General features: G+C 42.7%; 1 long non-coding RNA gene across 1 annotated transcript in view; it reads right to left on the bottom strand.

Moving 5' to 3' along the window:
* LOC135102348 (uncharacterized) overlaps nucleotides 1-22,500 on the bottom strand; it is a 90,788-nt gene that overhangs the window by 16,095 nt on the left and 52,193 nt on the right. Inside the window, exon 3 of the long non-coding RNA XR_010269623.1 lies at nucleotides 7,440-7,512. This is a non-coding gene — a long non-coding RNA (uncharacterized LOC135102348). The remainder of the gene's footprint in view (nucleotides 1-7,439; nucleotides 7,513-22,500) is intronic.

Genomic DNA, 22,500 nt, shown 5'->3' with positions numbered 1-22,500 from the left:
GAAAGAAAGAAAGAGAGAGAGAGAGAGAGAGAGAGAGAGAGAGAGAGAGAGAGAGAGAGAGAGAGAGAGAGACGCCACTGCTCCTCTTGCTTCACTGCTTGCTTGTTTGTTTGTTTAGTTGTTTGTTTATTTGTTTGTTCGTGTGTTTGCCTGCAGCTGCTGTGTGTATCCTAAGCCGGTGAGAAATGAAGCGACGCAGTGTACAGAGAAGTCATGATGAGACGATGCAAAAAAAAAAAGTAAGAAGGCGCTCTGTGCTAAGTGAAATTCCTCCTGCTCTTCCTCTTCGTTCTCTTGCCATTAATCATAGAACTCTTAATAGTGTCGGAGAGGAGAGGAAGCCCGGTGCAAGAATGGGAAATCTGAGACGGTGCTTACGTTATGAGAGAGTGTGTGTGTGTGTGTGTGTGTGTGTGTGTGTGTGTGTGTGTGTGTGTGTGTGTGTGTGTGTGTGTGTGTGTGTGTGTGTGTGTGTGTGTGTGTGTGTGTGTGTGTGTGTGTGTGTTTCGGTCGTATGTCGGTCTTGCGATACAGCCAGTCGTTCCTAAGTGAGTCAAGAGATCACAGTGGATGGGACTGAGGCCACTCACACGCCACACACAGGGACAGCCTCGGCTCACATCCCGCGCCTACTTGCTGCTGGTAAACATGTGCTGCACATTAGAAGACTCGCCATCTGCCTCGCCGCTCCAGAGACAGGCTTTCTTGATTATGACCTGACAATACTAACAACTACATTAAGTGGTGTGTGTGTCGCAGATGATGTGAAACGTTTTTTGACACGTCCCATCAAAGTATTTCAACACATCCTTGTTCATATACATGGGAAGGAAAAAGTAATGCATCACCCCGAAGTAAGACGACTATGCGTCACACACATGTAACGTCCATAGCAAGAAACGGAGACTGGATTGTTTACATGCACTTTTCTTCTCTGTGCTTAGAACCTTCCCTTCAATCGTAAGTCATCTGATCTGCTAAAAAAAAAAAAAATCTACCACTTGTCAGGCTTTGTGAGGTGTCTGTCAGCGGGTCAGATCACTTGAAATCGACGGGAAATACAAAACAAAGTGAGTGAGGAGGCAGGTTGCTGGAACTGTGAACATGATCATATGTGTGTTGTAATACCATGTTGTGTTGTAATTTCCGTGAGGTGTAAAAAAAAAAAAGAAATAGCTACGTGATAATGTTAAAGCGCACAGTTCAGAGTGTTATTATATATGTACCTTACGCATACAAGAATTAAAAGCCCATCTGTTTTACGTCATACTTGTGTTCTCAAATGTTCACAAAGCTTCTCTCGGTTACTTTTCACAGGTTCTTGTGGATGTTACTATGGTTTTCACAGGAGTGTTTTCATGATTCTTGTGGTGGATCAATAAGAATTCTACACTAATCATACCGGTGGCTTTTATAAATAGTGGTGTCAAGCGCTTCAAAATACGATATAGTATTGATATAATGCAATATATCACAAATAACAGTGGTGATGATGATGATGATGATGATGATGATGATGATGATGATGATGATGAGATACTACTACTACTGTTGCTGCTGCTGCTGCTACTACTACTACTACTACTACTACTACTACTACTACTAATAATAATAATAATAATAATAATAATAATAATAATAATAATAATAATAATAATAATGATAATAATAATAATAATAATAATAATAATAATAATAATAATAATAATAATAATAATAATAATAATAATAATAATAATAATATTACGACTACTACTACTACTACTACTACTACTACTACTACTACTACTACTACTACTACTACTACTGCTATTACTATTACTACTACCACAACAACAGCAGCAACAACAACAACAACAGTGACAAGAATGACTACTACTACTACTAACTAATACAACTACTACTACTACTACTACTACTACTACTACTAACACCAACACCAACAACACCAACAACAACAACAGCAACAACAGCAACAACAACAACAACAACATGCAAACAGACGTCCACATCGCAGCCATGGAGCGTGCTGGAGCGAGGACAGGTTAGGGTGTAATAATTCAGCAAATAAATTTTGACGTTTTGGGTAATTCTAATTCATGAGCAAAATTTAATACACATCATATTTAAAATGCGTACTTTTTTTTTCTCACTTTATATATGTGTATGTATGTGTGTGTGTGTGTGTGTGTGTGTGTGTGTGTGTGTGTGTGTGTGTGTGTGTGTGTGTGTGTGTGTGTGTGTGTGTGTGTGTGTGCGTGTGTGTATGGTCTATTAATCTACTGGTTAGTGACACATATCGAATATCACTTAGCGCCTTATGCAAGTCAATACAGTGATACACAAAAAAGGTTATATTTCACTACCTCACGTGCGTATGGGAAGTACACTGTTTCCAAGGCTTAAAAAGACATCTCTTAATTCTACATCAAACAGCAAACGGCTTGAGGCAAATTTCACACATCTATAAAATGAACTGAGACTGTACTATGTGTCAAGGATTCTGCAAGCGAGGAAAATAAGCATATACTCATGATAATAATAATAATAATAATAATAATAATAATAATAATAATAATAATAATAATAATAATAATAATAAATATCAAGGCCAAGCGGTAAAGCAAGACCAAACGCTGAGAAAATAAAGTGCAACCAGGCAACACTTTAATTAACAAGAGAGGGAAATCCACGACCAGCCTCTCAAACAACTCCAAAACGCGCTGATGTGTTGGTCTAGTGTTGATTGAACCCAGATTCCCTCCGATAATAATGACAGTAGTAGTAGTAGTAGTAGTAGTAGTAGTAGTAGTAGTAGTAGTAGTAGTAGTAGTAGTAGTAGTAGTAGTAGTAGTAGTAGTAGTAGTAGTAGTAGTAGTAGTAGTAGTAATAGTATCAATGGTAGTAACAACAATACTTTAATGATGATGACAACAACAACAGCAACAACAACGACAACAACAACAATAACAACAACAATAACAACAACAATAACAACAACAACAACAACAAAGAGCAACGACAACGACAACAGCAACAACAACTTATGCATGCATCTGTTCCAAGAATTGCGGACTGACAAACAAGACGAAACAAAATAGGAAAATAAATAAATGAATAAAAAAATAAATAAATAAATAAATAAATAAAAATAAAAATAAAAATAAAAATAAAAACAAAATTATAAAAAAAAACACCGAAACGAACACAAGAAAATAAAACATTATGAAACAAAACAAAACAAAACAAAACAAAATGGCAGTAAAATAAAACACATTCCCTCTTCTATTACCGTTTTGTTTCACAGAAATATAAAAACCCAAAGGGGACAGGAAGGGAGTTGCAGTGCTCCACCCTTGCCCTCTGCCAACACTTTTATTTTTTCAATAACACGCAGGAAATATAAAGACACGTGCCCTAAATCCCCTTTGTGTGGTGCAAGATCAATCGAAGGTGTAATGTAAGAGAGAGAGAAAGAGAGAGAGAGAGAGAGAGAGAGAGAGAGAGAGAGAGAGAGAGAGAGAGAGAGAGAGAGAGAGAGAGAGAGAGAGGGAGAGAGAGAGAGGGAGAGAAAGAGGGAGGGAGGGAGATAGAGAGATGTTGTAAGATCCATATGTGTGTTGTAAGGTCCATGGGTGTGTTGTAAGGTATGTGTTTGTAAGAGAGAGAGGTGTGGTTGTAAGATCCACTGGTGTATTGCAAGATCCATATCCGTGGGTGTTATCGGAAAATCACAGGTACAATACAATAATTCCCATAGGTGTTTTGCAAGATCCATGGAAGATATACAGTAAGATTAATAGAGTTTTGTAAGCACATAGGTATACTGTAAGATCTATACGATGTTTACCGCAAGATCTATAAAGGCTTTACTGGAAGATCATTTAGTGTACTGTAAGATTCATAGCAAATGCACTGGAAGATCTACTGAAGGTGTACAGCAAGAACCATAAAGGCTGTATTACAAGATTCACAACTGTATTTTAAGATCATTAGGTATATCATAAAATCCATAGGTGTATTGCTAGATTCACAGACGTTGTATTGTAAGATCCATAAAAACTAATAAAAGATCTAAAAGTATATCACAAAACAAGACTGACAGGTGTATTGTAAGACGCACAGATGATGTATAGCAAGACCCACAGAATACTCGCACATGTAAGGAGCTTCGTGTATTGACGGAAGAGCCTGGCTTACGAATCAGCAGACCTCTGTCCGAGTCTAAGCCGCGGACGCACACTCAGCTGTCCATTGTCCTCAGTGTTGGTCGATAAACGGGCACCAGTTTACCTGAGGACGCCTTGGGAAAGTGAAAGTTTGCACCCTGGATGTCGCTGTCGATCCTGTATTTGGGCTCGCTGGTTCCTATCCACGACATTTTCATAGGCTACGTATTCAGAAACGCTTTGCTATTTTCAAAGGCCAGAAAAAAGATTAGTCGGGTTCTCAAGAGTGTTTCTTCTTTAAATAATGTAGAAATTTTGTTACTCTGTCACTGGAACCGTAAAAAACATCCTTAAAAACCCGTGTAACTTCAACTAGGAGCGTTCTAAAAATAATGGTGAGGCCAGATAGTAGTCAGAATATGACCCTTAGGCTGAAAAAACGGAGCTCTAAAGCAGCATGTGTTGTTTTACTGTAGCTACTGATGCTTCTATTATTTATTGTAGGCGTGCGTGTGTGTGTGTGTGTGTGTGTGTGTGTGTGTGTGTGTGTGTGTGTGTGTGTGTGTGTGTGTGTGGTGAGTGGTACCTACATGTGTTTCTATCCACTAACGTTCTCCACACAACCGCCGCCCTGATTTCAGCGGAAATCCATACCCCTGTACTCGGTGAAACAAAATACAGGTACAATATACAGGTGCAATATATGACACCTGAACCCTGCTATTGGAAGAGTCGACAAAATGAGGCACGATGTATGCGAGAATTTAGCTTGGTGTTGTGCAAGCGTAGCAACCTTTCAAAGCACGCACGCTCGCACACACACACACACACACACACACACACACACACACACACACACACGTACACACACACACCATGGCTAGCGGGCAAGTATCGGGGGATGCAACGTGATTGAAATAACACTGAAGGGAATAATGATGACGATAACGATAATGATGGTGATGGTGTTGATGGTGGTGGGTAATGGTGGTGATCATAATGGCGTTGTAAAGGGATGATCAAAACGGAGATTATGATGATGATGATGATATTAGAAGTTTGGATAAGTGATGATGATGATGATGATGATGATGATGATGATGATGATGATGATGATAATAATAATAATAATAATAGTAATGATAATAATAATGATAGTAATAATAATAATAATAATAATAATAATAATAATAATAACACCATCACCACTACCCACCATTACCACTTATACTACAACCGTTACTACAATTTCTATGCTCGTATTATTACTACTACAAATATCTACTCCTCCTCCTCCTCCTCCTCCTCCTCTTCCTACTACTACTACTACTACTACTACTACTACTATCTATCTATCTGTCTATCTATCTATAAATAATAATAATAATAATAATAATAATAATAATAATAATAATAATAATAATAATGATAATGATAATAATAATAATAATAATAATGATAGCAACACCACCACCATCACCACCACTAACACAAAAACATGAGAGAGTGTAATTTAGTACAGCCGTCGGGGGTCCACTGTTATAAATATTAGTGATAATAACACCGTGAAGTAACATAAATTAGACTTATGACTTATCGCGCCGAGTAAATGAATAAATAGATGAAAGATAAATAGATAGACAGACAGCTGACAATATAGATGGGCCAAATGACAACGAGGCAATCGAACAAACATACTGTACCTGTAGTAATAACAACACAAAGGTGGTGACGAATGGCGGAGGGAGACGTTGGAGAATTAATGAGCGAGTGTATGAATGAATGAATGAATGAGTGGATGAATGAATGAACGAATAAGTGGATGGACGGATGAATAAATGTATGAATGGATAGATAGACGGATGGGTGAAGAAGAGAGGAGACTGGAAATCAATGGTTAGATGGATGAGCAGGTATATGAATGAGTGAGAAGATGGATGGATATATGAAGTAGATGCATAAATGGATGAATAGTTGGATGGATGGGTGGATAAATAAATAAGGGAGGAATTGCGGAATGAATGAATGGATATATGAGTAGATGAGTGAATGGAAAGATGGATAAGTGGATGCATGGACAGATGCGTGGCTGGATTTGATGGATGGATGAATGGATAAAGAATGGAGAAATCTGACAATGAATCAATCCATATATGACCAAATTAGCGAATGGAAAAGGTGGATGAACAGATAAACACATACATGAATGGATCATTATTAATAGTAGAGGTATTGCTTCTTTGACTGACTGACTGACTGACTGACTGACTGACTGATTGATTGACTGGTTGGGTGATTAAATGACTGACTGAATGACCAACCGATTAACTGAGTGACTGACTGACTGACTGACTGAGTGTTTGATTTCGAGGATGAAAGAACAGTATCATATGTCGCAGTAACAGGAGAAAGAACAGCCATGACAATACATCTATCTGGCGAGGATTTGATTGAGGTCATTACCAATCAGTGAACCAGCAGAGAACAAGAAAAGACAAAAGAATATTGAGGTGAACCGTGACCACCCATTATACATTTAACAAGGCCGAGAGAGATTACCATGGAAAACAATCAATGAACTAATAAGCAGAGTAATAAGAAGGAGAGAAGTTAAAGAGAATGGTGAGCTTCTTCAAAATGCAAGGTAACAGAGGACAGGTATGACGACTTCCTCTGCAGTGGAAAAAATCATCCCAAATTACGTTTTGCTATAGATAGATAGACAGAAGGATAGATACTGTAGACAGGTAGATAGATAGATAGATAGATAGATAGATAGATAGATAGATAGATAGATAGATAGATAGACAGACATAGATAAGTAGGGAGGTAGATCGATAGACAAATAGACAAAGAGAGAGAGAGAGAGAGAGAGAGAGAGAGAGAGAGAGAGAGAGAGAGAGAGAGAGAGAGAGAGAGAGAGAGAGAGAGATAAATAGATAAAGAGATAGATATATAATAGGTAGGTACACACACACACACACACACACACACACACACACACACACACACACACACACACACACACACACACACACACACACACACACACACACAAATACTGAATACGTAAACAGACAGTTAGACAAATAAACAGACAGACAGACAGACAGACACACAGACAGACAGACAGACAGACAAACGGACATGCAGCTAGGTAAGTAAAGGTAAGAAGACAGCAGGACAGATTGCAGAGGTGGAAGAGAAACATGGAGGTGGGCGCAAAAGGAGAGCTTCTTAAATGACAGGCACGGCGAGGAAGACACTCACCTGCTCCCACGCTGACTTCTGAAGGCACACGTGATTCTCGTATCAGTCCACGTAAAAGACATCGCCGCCACACCTGTAGGAGGAAAGCATTGGGTGGGTGACGTCACGATAACAGCATCACCTACATCTATGAAAGAGAGAGAGAGAGAGAGAGAGAGAGAGAGAGAGAGAGAGAGAGAGAGAGAGAGAGAGAGAGAGAGAGAGAGAGAGAGAGAGAGAGAGACTACAGACAGAGACACAAAGACAGACATACACAAAGACAGACAGACATATAAACAGACAGACAGACACACACACTGACACACAAAGAGAAAGAAACAAACAAAGAGGATTTCCAACACTAGAGAATTTTAAAAAAATCGATGAGCCTCAACATGTCTGACAAAATACGAAGTCCCAAAGGCTACACACACACACACACACACACACACACACACACACACACACACACACATTATTTAACCGAGCATGAGCCATCTAACCATGCTACTAACTACCCTACATATGGGTGTGAGAGTGCCGACTGTGAGGAGAATAGTAATAAGCGTTCTCAGTCCTATGACCCACGAATCTGCCAGTGAGAGAGAGAGAGAGAGAGAGAGAGAGAGAGAGAGAGAGAGAGAGAGAGAGAGAGAGAGAGAGAGAGAGAGAGAGAGAGAGAGAGACGGGACTTATACATAAAGTTTAAACTATTTTTTGTCGTGTTTACACTGGCAACAAGCAATGTGTCCCTTGTCTTTGTCTCTTAGATGTCCGTTTTTTTCACTACGATATGAATTAATTAACTCTCTCTCTCTCTCTCTCTCTCTCTCTCTCTCTCTCTCTCTCTCTCTCTCTCTCTCTCTCTCTCTCTCTCTCTCTCTCTCTTGTCACCATCAACATTATTGTCATTATTATGAAAGGTAATAACGTCTACATTAACACCATCTTCTTCACAATCATCAGTAACATTATCCACCACCACCACCACCACCAACACCAACACCAACAACAACAACAACAACAACAACAACAACGTACCCTCAAAAATTGAACTAAACAGCTAAAAAGAAGAAAAATATCCAGATCTTTCAAGACGAAACCAACGGAAACAACCCATTTTTATCCTGCTCTTCCTCCTCCTCCTCCTCCTCCTCCTCCTCCTCCTCCTCCTCCTCCTCCTCCTCCTCGTTCTTTCCTTCCCGCAACCTTTCCCCTCTTCACCCTCCTCCTGCGTCTCCTCCCGCGTGCACACATATACAGAGTGGCTCGATCAGACTCCCGGATGACGCTTCTAAATGCAAAGCTCACACCCCCCGGAGAGCTGGTGGCGGTACGGTGAGTGGTGGGCCGCCGCAAGCAAGGAAAGATGCCTCCACGCAGTCACAGGTAATGGAAAGATCCTGCGGCGCCCTCATGACCAGCTACCAACTTTAAGTGACTGGTGGCGGACGGGAATAGCGCCCAGGAAAATGTTTGCCCTCTTGTCTAATCCATCTCCATTTGCCGCCTGTCTCCGCCCGCACTATCCAGACAGCTGCCTGCATCTACCTGCTGTCTTGTATGCTCTGTCTGTCTGTCTATCTTCTGTCTATCTTCACCCATGCGTCAGTCTCTGCCCATAGTGTCAACCTGCCTTTCTGTCTCCACCTGTTGCCCCTCTCGAATATTAAGTGAGTGTTGTCCTCAGGTAACCACTTGTGTTCGTTACCAAATTGAAGTCTTTTCCTCAGTCTGACATCCTAACCAGCTCCTCCCGTCGCCTCACTCAGGTCTTTATTCTTACAAGCTTTGGATTCTCATTACGACTATTTTCAAAGGGTACAGAAATTATTAGTCGGGTTCTTACGTGTGTTTTGCAGTAAAATTTTTGCAGGATCTTTGTTCAATTATTACTACAATCATGAGAACGTCCCTGAAAGCCTCGACAACTTTCACTAATGTCCGCCTAAAAGCAATCAAGATCAAGCACCGAAAACGTTTGAGAATAATTACTGTAGCTCCTCGAAACCCCCCCCCCTCTCTCTCTCTCTCTCTCTCTCTCTCTCTCTCTCTCTCTCTCTCTCTCTCTCTCTCTCTCTCTCTTCACCTTCAGGGTCATCCACGCTGACTTTTTCCCTCGCCATAATCCCTTACTCCTGGCGTCCCCTCCCCCTCCCCCCCCTCTCACCCAGTCACAGCTCTCCACACATCCTTTATTCCCCAGACCTCCACCGAATCGAACTTTCAGGGCAGCCTTACTCACTTAATCTAACTCTCCACCCAGCACTGCTCTCTGCCCTCTGTTAGTCCCTGCCTGCTTCTACCTCGGCTGACTCGCTGCCACTAACTCGCTGCCCCCCTCCCACTCTCTGCACCGCCCAAAGCCTCGCCTCTGATTTAGTCCTCCGCCTCTTCATACGTTTTCATTGAGTTGCTCTGGTATGTGGTACTTGTTCCTGGAGCTTTAAGGAAGGGAAAAATGCGTGATATATGTGGTTTGATATTATTTTAATTACTCGACGTTATTATGTTTTGTTAGCGTTACGAGTGAAAAAGAACAGGCAGGAAAAAATGTATGTATGTAACCACACACGTGCACACACATACATACACACACGCGCATGCACGCACACACATATCGTTACCACGCGCTGCAGAATTTCATGCAGGTCCTATAATTTTTTACGTACATAAAAAAATGTATAAAAAAAAAGTTTGTCACGGTACTGGCACAACGTTTCCGGTTTTAACAGGTGCCAATGACCGAGGAAATGTTACTGATATTATTATTGTTATTATTATTATTATTATTATTATCATTATTATTATTATTATTATTATTATTATTATCATTATTATTATTATCATCAACATTGCTTTCATATTTTCTTTTTCTTATTTTCCAGGCACGTGTCAGGGTAGGAAGATAACACACACTCTCTCTCTCACACACACACACACACACACACACACACACACACACACACACACACACCTGGAGACGCACCGTAACACCAACACATTAACACGTGCAAGGTGGGGACGCCGCCTGCTGCCTCGCCTCTCAGGTGAAAAATGAATATGTTCGTGCAAGTTATCTTCCCGTGGTTCGCTGTAAACGGGGACACACACACACACACACACACACACACACACACACACACACACACACACACACACACACACACACACACACGACAGCCACCTGTGTGCGCTTTCAGTCTCGTTACGTCCTTATGCTGACAATGGTTCCAGCTTGCTATTGTTCCCCCTCGTCTGCTTCCTCCTCGTCCTCCTCGTCCTTGCTTTCGTCGTCCTGATCCTCGCAATCGTCCTCATCCGTGCTGCTCTCCCCTCCTCCAAACTGGCCTCTTCGCCCAAAACGCTCATTCCACGGGATTAACAGCGGCGTGTCAACGGGACTTCCACTAACTTGTTTATCACTAAGCCTCCCTCTGGCCGGACGCTCAGCTGGGCCGGCCGCCGTATTGAAAAAGTTACTGATTAAAATGCTCGCCTCGATAATTGTCGGTGAATTGCTAAGTAATGAGAACCTTTATGTTTTGAAATTCAACATTTTTTTTTAACTCTCTCTCTCTCTCTCTCTCTCTCCTCTCTCTCTCTCTCTCCTCTCTCTCCTCTCTCTCTCTCTCTCTCTCTCTTTCTCTCTCTCTCTCTCTCTCTCTAACCGGAGCGTATTTGGGATGCTAAATTGCTCCATTACTAATTCTGTGCTGGAGTGTGTTAGTGTGTGGTGATGAGGAGCAGGAGGAGTGTCACTTAGCTCTCAGTACTGTGCGCCATCCACGCTGGCTTCGTTCTGTGCCTTGATTTGCTGTCTTCACGCGGACATGCTCAGTTTATCGCTCATATACTTGCTCGTTCTTTCGCTCTGTCTCTCTGTGGCCTGACTATTTCCCTGTCCCGACTCACTCAATCTCCCTAAGTCTTTTCCAGTGTTGCTTTATTTTTATCCAAGTTATATCGTATCCTAACTCACTTCCAGTTTCGAATAGCTTCCTGTACTGATTCGACTCTATTCCAGCTCTCTCTCTCTCTCTCTCTCTCTCTCTCTCTCTCTCTCTCTCTCTCTCTCTCTCTCCTCTCTCTCTCTCTCTCTCTCTCTCTCTCTCTCTCTCTCTCTCTCTAAGGACACCACCATCGTTATTACTTTCACATTTTTTTTCCTTTTTTTCTAGGTTCGTATTTTTAAACGTACGGGTCTCTCATAAAGACTATTTTCAAGGCCACAGATGATAATTCAGATTCTCGTGAATGTTTTTCCCCACTGATAACATGTAATCCTTATCAAAGTATCACTAGAATCATGAAAACAGCCTCGAAAACTCCTAAAACTTCCACTAAAATTTGTCGAGAGTAATGGAGGTGGAGCCTAACCTAACATTTAAGACTACAGACCTTAATGTTGCAAAGTTTAACCTACAAATTTAACATATTTATGTAAACAGAAATAAATAACCTTGGCCTCAACTTCACATGTTTCTGGTAACAGCGAAGGAGATTAGAATTAGGGAAGTTGCAAGAAGCCATCAGGCCTGCACGTGGCAGTTCCTGTATGAAACATAACTATCTATTTCCACCTCTCATCCCCATCTATAATTTGTCTAGTCTTCTTTTTTAGCTTCTTAATGACTCAGCGCTAACAACCTGATTATTGAGTCTATTCCGTTCCACTGTATTTGAGAACTAATTCCTTCCTATCTCTTTTCTAAATCTAAGTGTATCAAATTTGAATCCATTATCCTGATTACTGAACTTGAAAATTTTGCTTATGTCACATTTGTTATATCCTGTATATCCTTTAAAACCCTCCATCAGGTATTAGAGATCACAAAATTCGCGGCGAAAATGTAAATCTTGCAGCTAAGTCCCATTATAATCAAGAGCACCAGCATCTGACGTCAAAAGAAAATTCCTACATGTTCCTAATGGATCTTCTTCCTGCCACCATAGCGAAAGGAAGACGGTGCGGCAAGCAACAATTTACATCCATATAAATAAGTTGTTCCCAAACTGTGGTACGCGTACCACTAGTGGTACGAGGGCCTTAAATGTGGTACGTGAGCATTTTCGGGGTTATGTGTGATTTTCAGTTTTTGTGGCCCTCAACCAAGTAAACCTGTCGTTTCAAGGGCACAACTGCACTGTCTCAGAGTTCATATCGAAGCTGGGAGCGTTTGTCATGAAGTTGGACCCCTGGATGAAGAACGTGAACAGCAAACGCGGTTACAGAATGTTTGAACTTCTGGTTATCCTTGAGAGCGACCCCAATGATGAATTTTCCCAAGAAATCGTCCATCACCACATACTGCTGAGGAGTGAACTGATGCATTACTTCCCGGACGTGACCATTCTCCGTTGACCCAGCCGATCTGCCTGTCGGGACCGGAGAACAAGAGGAGCTCATAGACAACCAGTCTGATAAGACAGCAAAGACGAACCACAATGAATACTGTCCTATAAACTTCTGGGTGAGCATGGCCTCCTCATACCCGACACTAGACCACTGCGCTGTTCCCCAGTTACTGATTTTCCCCTCTGTGGGGAGTGCGAGCAGCGGTTCTCAGTCATGATGAACAGTCTTGCTGCGCCCGGGCATGATTTCCGATGTCCTATAAGCAAAGTCATGCCACGCATCAACAATTGGAAGAAAAGAAACAGTTGCATTCCTCACATTAATACTGAATGAATAATTTGCGTCCTTTTTAGTTGGTTCATTTGTGTGTTCTAATTATGAATAAATTGATATCTGATCGAAATGTGCTTTTCTGGAACCAGCTGGTACGTGGTGATGGTACGAGACCTCCAGGTGGTACTCAATCAGAGAAGTTTGGGAACGACTGATATAAATGAATAACAAATATGTATGGAAAAAGAGAAAAAAAAGCTGATGTACATTAATATATTGCACTTTCTCTAATGGTGTATATATGTGCAGGTCAGACAGGTAGGTAAGTGCAACACCGCTTCACCTGATCAATAAATGTAAATTAAATATTAATCACCTGTAATCCGCAACACTTCCCTTATATTTAATAACTCTGCCAGCTCTGTACATGTGCTACTTTTATTATGAATATGTATTCCTGTATACTTCATGTGAAATAACAATCACTGTTATCCTCATTATCATTATTGCCAGCGTCATGGTGTGGGGGGAGGGGAGACTGCACACAAACATACACACACACACAGACAAGACAGACAGACAGACAGACAAAAAAAATATAAAGACAGAGAGAGAGAGAGAGAGAGAGAGAGAGAGAGAGAGAGAGAGAGGAGAGAGGAGAGAGAGAGAGAGAGAGAGACAGACAGACAGACAGACAGACAGACAGACAGACAGACAGACAGACAGACAGACAGACAGAATACAGACAGAGAGAGAGAGAGAGAGAGAGAGAGAGAGAGAGAGAGAGAGAGAGAGAGAGAGAGGAGAGAGAGAGAGAGAGAGAGAGAGACAGACAGACAGACAGACAGACAGACAGACAGACAGACAGACACACACACACACACACACACACACACACACACACACACACACACACACACACACACACACACACACACACACACACACACACACAACACCAAACAAACAAACAAACAAACAAACAAAACAAAACAGACAAACGAACAGAAATGGATACGTATTGACAAACCAACCGACAGAGACAGACAGACAGACAGACAGACAGACAGACAGACAGACAGACAGACAGACAGACAGACGGACAGACAAACAGACAAGCAGCAGTGGTGTGTGAAGTTTTATTTTTTTTTCCCCATTTCCCTATTTGCATAATCACGGCGGCTCTGCTGGGTGAGCTGTGATTATTAAATGAACATGGCGTCGCTCAGTCCTGCATTAAACGAAAAAAAAAAATGGCGTGATTATCTTTTTTATTCCACCTGATTGCATTAGATGAATTGCCGCGCACAGACCCCACCTGCTGCTGCTGCTGCCGGCGCCGCGATGGGAGGAGCAGATGCACGCCGCTCCTACCGATTTGCAAGTTCGTATTCGCGTCAACCTTAGCAGGTGTAGCTTTCCTTCATTAGGGCGTCACGGGGCTCTATACATTCATGATGCCTTTGGAAGCCTATGTAATTGCGCGCGCACACACACACACACACACTACCAGTAAAAGCTTTCATGTGCATTTTCTTATATTCAAGTTAGAAAGCTTACTATCCCATATACTCGTACACTATCACTCACTACAAAACTCTTGTAATCATGTGTGTGTGTGTGTGTGTGTGTGTGTGTGTGTGTGTGTGTGTGTGTGTGTGTGTGTGTGTGTGTGTGTGTGTGTGTGTGTGTGTGTGTGTCTGACGTAATATTCTGTCCCTCTGCATCTATTTCTATTCATTTTACATTAACGCTTCACATTTACACTATACTACTCGCATATATCTACACGTCTTTGTCCCCACCACTCCAGCCCTCCTACCATTCCACGCGTCGGTAATTATCTCATTTCGTATTCATATCCTTTCGTTCTCAATCATCTCATCACCAAAAGGTCTTCTTCATCCATTTCTTGTGGTGTTTTTATAGTACTTGTATGTCTACGTCTAAGTGTGTGTGTGTGTGTGTGTGTGTGTGTGTGTTGATGAGTGTAGCAATGATAACGAAAAATCATCAAAATATCAAAGTTTCACTAGTTCGGTATTCCACTCAACCATGACAGTTCATAAACTATAAACTCGTACAGAACCTAAATCAAACACACGCATCAGGAATAAACAAATGTAAACGGAATTAGTGAGAGGTAAGCGTGATTGGTGTAAGCCGGTGCACAAAAGGCTGTGATGATTTCTAGTCGCTTGGCTGGAGGTGAGGAAGGGAAAGTCATCCACTAAGTGTTTATGACTCACAATAGATGGGATGGGCTCCTTTTGTGCCGACCCGTGCTGACTCCTATTGGTGTGTGTGTGTGTGTGTGTGTGTGTGTGTGTGTGTGTGTGTGTGTGTGTGTGTGTGTCTGTGTTACATAAATTCGCTCGAGTGCGCAGTTAAGTTGTATTATTTATTCCACACGCAGCGTGGCATGGGATGGCGTAAGCTGATGGAATATTCCTAGCGGTACATACGTGAAGAGGACCCGTGTTGCCTCGCCCCGCCCTCTTGCTCCTTTACTCCAGCTGGAACACTAAAAATTGCGATCAAAATGGAACTTCTATACTGCACGCCACTCAACACTGTGGTGGTGTAGTCGACGACACTAGATGACCCTGTAAATATGTCTCTAGTTTTTTTTTTTTTTTCTTTTTCTTTTCTTTTCTTTCCCCTAGCTGATGAGGTAATCCAGCCACACCTTCACCCAATAATGCCACAGACAGGATAAATTACAGTGTAAACCGCGCGACGCCGTGACCCATGGTGTAGTACGTATGCATGGCCAGGGTGACACTTGGAGAAAAAAAAACTCAGCCACGCGACGTACTACACTACTGCCCTAATTTTTTTGTACCCTCCATAATAAATATTTGAAATGTGGCTAGATGTCAGATATTCAGCTGTGAGATCACGTGACTCCCGGTGCTATGTAACGAAGCCCACACCCACCCAAAGAGTTACTACCTACTTGATGAAGCCTCGAAGTGTTAACAATATGCGTGACATGCAGACTACGAGTGAGTGGCGGCACCAACCAATATCTTAGATAAGTCACGCCGCCTCTCCGCGTGCTGATTTATTCATCCTAACTGTTACGGGGCTTTCTACAGCATACCCCGGCGTGTGATGCGTGAAGCAGACGGTTCGATACATTCTTGTTTTCATCTGCCTTACTAAATATAATAATGGACAGGGGCTCGACAGTATACCCTTGCAAAATGACGAGTTTTTTTTTTTTTCTTTTTGAATGAATTGTTTAGTTTTACGCGTGTCTGCATAAATCATTTACCTTCAAAACCGCTGGAGCAATCGAGTCAACAGTTCTCGTTCTGAATAATTTAAGCCACTTTGTTTTTTCATGCAACCTGGAAAAGCTTATTCCTATTCCTGTGTGTGTGTGTGTGTGTGTGTGTGTGTGTGTGTGTGTGTGTGTGTGTGTGTGTGTGTGTGTGTGTGTGTGTGTGTGTGTGTGTGTGAATCGCGATGAAAATTAATTTCCTCTCTCTCTCTCTCTCTCTCTCTCTCTGTCTCTCTCTCTCTCTCTCTCTCTCTCTCTCTCTCTCTCTCTCTCTCTCTCTCTCTCTCTCTCTCTCTCTCTCTCTCTCTCACTGTCGCTTTTTGTTGTTCTGGAGTCAGAGGGAATCTGACTAACGGGCATCTCAGAGCACCAGCTGGAGGGCAACAGTGAGGCCTGACGAAGAACACCACTATCTCATTTCCAAGCACTAAACAGTAACTGCAGCGTTGCCCAGGACTGCATGTCTGTGAATCGTGGTGCCGCCCCCTGTCATGATGCCACCTGAAAACACCTTGACCTGCCTCGTATCTCATAGCATATTGACAGCGATGAAAGGTGTTCCCGGAAGCCAAAAAGAAAAAAAATGAGGGATTAGCGATCTGAATGCTAAATTAATAATAGGAATCGGTTTGCAGTTTCTTCCACAATGTGCTGCTGGTTGTCGATAAAAGAGCACAGAATTTTATTGTGCTTGTGCCGGAGATAATTGATAATACTTTTAACTTTTTAACTTTATCCTTTCTTAGCATATTTCTTTTCGAGTTTGGATAAAGAGTCGAAGACGATATTTTTTGCCAGTCCATTACCATTCAAATAACAAGAATTGAACCTACTATGAACCAACAGTTGCGGCTTGCAGTCATTTCCTACTGAGGGGAAAGATACTCAGGTAATATGGGCAGAGAGAGAGAGAGAGAGAGAGAGAGAGAGAGAGAGAGAGAGAGAGAGAGAGAGAGAGAGAGAGAGAGAGAGAGAGAGAGAGAGAGAGAGAGAGAGAGAGAGAGAGAGAGAGAGAGAGAGAGAGAGAGAGAGAGCAACAAAAAAATGCATTAGATTCCGCACTGCTTAACCTTACCAACATATATAGTGTTCACGAAAATAATGATAATATTTTTGTTACAGTACACACACACACACACACACACACACACACACACACACACACACACACACAGTCCCAAATAGCCACATTCGTGAACACTGAGTGGCTTCATCCTGAATGTGGTTCATCTTCATGTTCAGCAAATCTTGAGCAAGAAGAGTGATTTACAAAAATGTCTGGAAACAAAATGTCTTATCACTTGAAGTGTGTGGCTCGCGCCGACACCCTGCAGCAGGCTCCCTCACGCCTGCGGCTCAGTGTGCGGCAGCCCCGCAAAGGCTGCCTGCCTTGGTGCCCCAAGAAGTGCACGGTGGCCATCTTCTGCTTCAAGGAGGCTCACTGGCAACAGGGAGCCTCTGGCGAGTACGAGCAGACCGCAGAGTGCGGAGTGAAGGACCTGGCGAAGCTGAGACGCCTGGAGGCTGATCTGCCCGTCAAGGTGAAGTACTGGACCAAGGGGCGGCCCAGCAAGGTGCTCCTGCAGGTCTCGCTGGGCGCCCTGCTGGACCAGCTGGAGGGCACCCCCGCCTCCGAGGCCTGGCTGGCATTCACTGCCACAGGCCAGGAGCAGCGGGTGTCCTGGCAGCCAGCGGAGCACCAGGACGGTGCTGGTGCCGACCCGCCCCTCAGTGACGACACTCCCATGGGCTACGACGACTTGTGGGACTCCGAGGAGACTCCCGTGGAGGAGGAGCTGGCCCCCGAGACTCCCAGCCCATGTGTCGCGGAGGACGGCGAGGGAGCTGACGGGGAGTGGGTGACCTTCTTCAACCCCTCCACCGGCAAGACGCTGCGGCTTCCTCGCCACACCGAGGAGGAGGCCGCGGAGAAGTGGCAAGGCCTCGCGGTGTGGACCACCCTGGACGACTTCTTCAGTCCTCAGTCCACGGAGAAGTGGCGGGGCCCCGGGACGTGGACAAGCGAGGACGACCTCCTCAGTCTCCGCGCCCTGCGCATCGTGGCGGGCATCCAGCCTGTGGTGAAGCGGAAGCGGCTTCCCGAGGGCCCTCAGTGGTGGGAGCAGGCCAGAGGTGGCACTCCTGCTGCTGCTGCTGCTGCTGCTGCTGTGACGCAGCAGGACACCGGCCTGCTTCCTCCAGACTGGAGCCTGGCTGCCTTCCCAGAATGCAATGCCGCGCCTCGCCGCCGTGGTGGGGAAGACGCTGGGCTGCCCGTGGTGCCCTTGCCTGGCCTCCGGCAGCGTGGTGAGGCAGACGCGTGGCTGCCCAAGGTGGCCCTATCTGCCCCCAGGCTGCGTGGTGGGGCTGGCAGGGGCAGCACGCGGCGGCTGCGCCCCTTCCTCACAGTCGTGGCGGCCCTGGCCTACATGATCTTCGTCCCGTGGGTCGTCACCCGGGGCGACGACTTCCTGGTCGGCATTAGTGGACGAGTGGATGGCTGGGTGCGGATGTGGTTGAGTGGCTGAGTGGATGGGTGAATGTGGTTGAGTGATTGGGTGGGTGAATGGGTGGAAGGGTGGATGAACATTATTTTGTGTGAGTGAACTCACGTGCATCCTTCACTAGACTTGTAGGCAAGACGTCTGAATGTAGAGATATTTTGGGGCCAAGTGGTTTGGGTACCAAGTGACCTGTGACCCAAACATCCTGAGGCTGTTATGGTTTGAGGCCTATCTAGCCTGATTATCTGACTCGAGGCCCTTATCACCTGGGTATCTTCCGTCTCAGTACCAGATTACTTGCTCCCAATAATTGTACGACGAAATTATTAAATATATCTCTGAATGAAAGTAAAAACTATCTGCAAACCAATGCAGGTGAATCATTTTACTACGTACTTTGATCGCCTTCGTCATCTAGAGCACTGTGGGCAAAAAATGACAAAAAAGGCAAAACAGAAACTTACTTCCTTTTTCCTACATAATTATCTAAGAAGCTAGTACAAAAATGTCTAAAAAGTTGTACATCATAAATAAAAAATTTATCCACCACTGAAAGCGTTAATGAGACAGACGGAAAGCTACGAGGGAACAGGGAAACTTTACACAAAGAGAATAAATAATAATGCACGTGTGAGGACGGGCTAAGAAAAAGGGAAATGCTTCCTAATGAAGGTTCATATCAGACAAGGAAGTATCGCGCTTCCTCGGTTCTCTAACATGATAAAAGTAGCGGTAATAAGGAGATGAAAGCAAGGATTAGGGAACAAAGACCAAGAATATCATGTATAAATGTATAGGATTAGTTAATTATTAGATGTAGAGTATATAGCTCGTTAAGGATGATACAGAAATGTTGTAAAACCTGCTTGACTGAAATCTAGTTATAGAATATGTGACTTAGGGAAGCAGAAGGTGAACGTAATGATGACCAGAGTGGTGAGATGCAGGAGTGATGCAGGAATGGAAGGTACTGATAGATCTGAATGGATGAGGACTGAAATATGTAGAAATATACTGATACGCATGAAAGCTAAGGGAAACGAGTTCAGTGGGGCAGAGATGAGTCACATGATGAGAGGAGCTGCCGGGGGTGTCTGGAGAAAGAAAAATTTGCACTGGAGAAGATGGAAATATCTGAAATGGAATGTTGTTGTGAGGCTGCGAGGCTTGAGGTCTTAAGGAAATGACAGAGATGCTGGACACTAAGTTACTGAGAACAATTACGTGCAAGACGGTTTATTGATTGCTATCTGGTACATCTCGTCTTCATTACTGATCACTCTGAGACATCTTTACTTGTTCTACAGCCACCTCCAATCTTTAAACTGGGTAGAAATTTAGCATTCCCCGGTCTGCTTACGAATATTTCAAGCATAACTTCTGGTGCTGTTAATTGTATCTCAGTGAAAGGATAAAGTGAGAAAGTTACACACAGTTAGCACGGATTTTAGAAAGAAGAGTGGAAACCTGCATAATCTGATATGGAGGGCAGACCGGGGAATGCTAAAGGGCCTCAGTCATGATAAACAAATGGAGAGGAGAGGATCACGAACCCTTAGTATTGTGTTTTTTTTTTTTCTTTTTTCTCGCACTTGAAGAGAAACACTGTAGTGCAAGTTCAGAACACTATTTCGATAGACGACAATGACAGCAAAAGGTACAGAGCAGTTTGAACCTTTATAGTGCAGGAAGTTTTATTTTTCGTTCATTGTCATCTAGGACTACTCAAATTAAACATACTCATACTCAACACAGTTACTTTTTATGTATGGACACTGGCCAAGGGCTACAAAAACGTTTAAAAAAAAAAAGGCCTACTAGACAGCCAGTCCCCGGAGAACAAGTGTTTTGAAAGCTCCCTCTTGAAAGAGTTCGAGACATGGGAAGGAGGAAATACAGAAGCAGGCAGGGAGTTCCATAGTTTATCAGAAAAAGGAATGAATGGTTGAGAGTAATGGTTAACTCTTGCATTAGAGAGATGGAATACGAGTGAGAAAAAGAAAGTCGTGTGCAGCGAGCCCGCGGGAGGAGGGGAAACATGCAGCTAGCAAGATCAGAAGAGTAGTCAGTATGAAAATAGCGGTGGAGGATAACAAGAGATGCAACACTGCGGAAGTGAGAAAGAGGCTGGAGACATTCAATTAGAGGAGAAGAGTCGATAAAACGAAATGCTTTTGATTTCATCCTGTCTAAAAGAGCGGTATGAGTGTGAAACCCTCCCATACATGTGAAGCGTACTTCATATATGGACGGATAAGACCCCTGTACAGAGTTAGCAGCTGTGATAATTATCATCGTTTTGGCAGGTGTCTCCTCACTCCTATAAAACCTGAAAAATAATATTAGTCTGAAGTAAAGGGTGAAAGAGAAGACCAGGGATAGAATGGAGAGGTAGTGCTAAGGGAGCGCTGAGTCACAGAGGTTTAACCATCCAGGAGGGCGAGAGGCGTGTGAAAGACAGAGTGAGATGGAGCGATGTGGCGAACACGGGGAAGACACGTCGCCTTCGACAACAAAAATTCAAGCTCCTGGTGGCCAAAATACGCCTCTCTAAGAGTGTTTTCAAGCTGCATGTTGTATTTCTCCACGATTTCGTAAAACTCAATACAAAAATAATACTCATAACTGTCATCAGAATACTGAGTAATTTTCTGAATATGTACAGGATGATTCTTCACCACCGCAACTACTACTACTACTACTACTACTACTACTACTACTACTACTGCTGCTGCTGCTAATAATAATAATAATAATAATAATAATAATAATAATAATAATAATAATAATAATAATAATAATAATAATAATAATAATAATATTTCTTATCATTATTACTACTACTACTACTACTACTACTACTACTACTACTACTATTACTACTACTACTATTATTACTACTACTACTACTACTACTACTACTACTACACTACTACTTCCAGAACCATCACCTTTATCACCACCGCCATCACTACCACCACTATGAGTATTCAATAAAGAAATAAGCAGACAAAGAGAGAAAACAAAGAATCAAATACATAAATGAATGAATGAATGAATGAATAAATGAATGAATGAATGGATGAATACATAAATAAATAAATAAATAAATAAATAAATAAATAAAGTGAATAGTATCCATGAGTAAATGAAGACAGAAAGAGTCAGAGAAACAAAGAAGCAAACATAATTAAAGAAAAACTATGAAGAGGAAAAGAGTAAAAGAAACAAAGAAAGAAAGAAAGAGAGAAAGAGGGAAAGAAAGAAAGACGAAAAGAAAGAAAGAAAGAAAGAAAGAAAGAAAGAGAAAAACATATAACGAACTAACTAACTAATTTAAAAAGAAAATAACCAACTCTGAAAAAAAATAAAATAAAAAAAAATAAATAAATGCAAGTACACACGAGGAATACAAATTTACGTAATATATAACACAAAATCCCATTCGGTAACAGAACACACTCAAGAGAACCTTCAGCGTGCATCGTCCATTCCCTCGTGCACTCCTTCGTCAGGTTCTCAGTGAGGGACAAATACTACACAGTGTAACAGGAACCAGCAAAGAAATGGAGGCCACCAAGCAGTCTACGCAGTCTATGCAAGTAACAGGGGTGGGAGGGGGGGGGATTCGCCAAACAAATACAAGGAAACACCCAC

Source organism: Scylla paramamosain, chromosome 7 (genome assembly GCF_035594125.1).
Source record: "Scylla paramamosain isolate STU-SP2022 chromosome 7, ASM3559412v1, whole genome shotgun sequence".
Lineage (NCBI taxonomy): Eukaryota > Metazoa > Arthropoda > Malacostraca > Decapoda > Portunidae > Scylla > Scylla paramamosain.
The sequence above is the reverse complement of the archived record's forward strand: the minus strand, read 5'-3'. Positions and strand labels throughout refer to the sequence as shown.